At 37.8% G+C, this 1,111-nt stretch overlaps 1 pseudogene; it reads right to left on the reverse strand.

The window, feature by feature from the left end:
- Positions 1-611: 611 nt before the first annotated feature.
- On the reverse strand, positions 612-688 carry LOC113455933 (annotated as a pseudogene).
- Positions 689-1,111: the final 423 nt, after the last annotated feature.

Here is a 1,111-nt window from a genome sequence, read left to right on the forward strand (position 1 = left end):
GGTATACACTGCCATGCCCAGATACTAAACCCTTAACAGTAATGAAATGACAGATGTTTGCAACACAGAAAGTTGAAACATGAATTAGAAGAGTTCTGTACTTTTCTAGAAATTCATAACATGCAAATACAATCCAAACAAGAGACCTAAGACACTAAACACTAACGGTCCTTACCTATGCAAACATGCAGTGTACACTTACCTTCTTCGAGCAAACTCTGCAAACACAACTCATGAACAGGGACAGTGTGCTGAGTTAGTAGGTTTAGAATAGCCAGGGGCTCCAAAGACTACCACGGAAATGGTCCTGACATGCACTCTAAGATTAGGCCCAACTACACGCAAGGCTGCAAACCTCTTCAAAGGCCTAATCCTTCCAAGGGAATATATTTTCACGTAGAACAAGAATAAAATGAACCTAACGCATAATGCTGGAACCTTCTTAAAACAAAGGATGAATAAAGACAGAATTTTAGAGGATTTTAATGTATGTGAAAGGAGAAGGCACAAATGAAAGGAGCCGGGAATATTTTAAAAGTCTAAGAGTCTCAAAAAAAAAACAATCAACCATGGCACTCCTGTGTGATGGGGATTATGAAAAATTTTTTTAAATTTTCTTTCCTTCTTTGGCATTTATTTATATATTCTAGAAATGTACTATAGAAATGATCCCTGAAAGTATAGTCTCTATATATTCTAATTTATTATCATTAAGTATGACTATCACATGAGTTTTATTTATTTTTTTAATGTGCATTGGTGTTTTGTCTGTATGCATAAATGTCTGTATAAGGGTGTTAAGATCTCAGAGTTACAGACAGTTATGAGTTGCCAATGGGTGTCGGCAATTGAACCCGGGTCCTCCAGTGTGCAGTCAATGCTCTTAAGCCCTGAATCATCTCTCCAGCCCCAATACATGAGTTGTTTTTTAAAAAGGTAATTATCTAAGAAAATGTTAGGCTATAATACACGGGGACCTAGAGCAAGTATGGAAGCAGCTAGCTACCTAAGCATGCGTTAACACAAATATCAGAGGTTGTTTTGTTTTTAAGACAGGTAGTGCTGGCAGGCTGGGGACTCCCTAGTTTGACCAGGATGGCTTTGAACTCAC

The sequence above is a fragment of the Microtus ochrogaster genome, unplaced genomic scaffold (assembly GCF_000317375.1).
Source record: "Microtus ochrogaster isolate Prairie Vole_2 unplaced genomic scaffold, MicOch1.0 UNK5555, whole genome shotgun sequence".
In the NCBI taxonomy this organism is placed as follows: Eukaryota; Metazoa; Chordata; class Mammalia; order Rodentia; family Cricetidae; genus Microtus; species Microtus ochrogaster.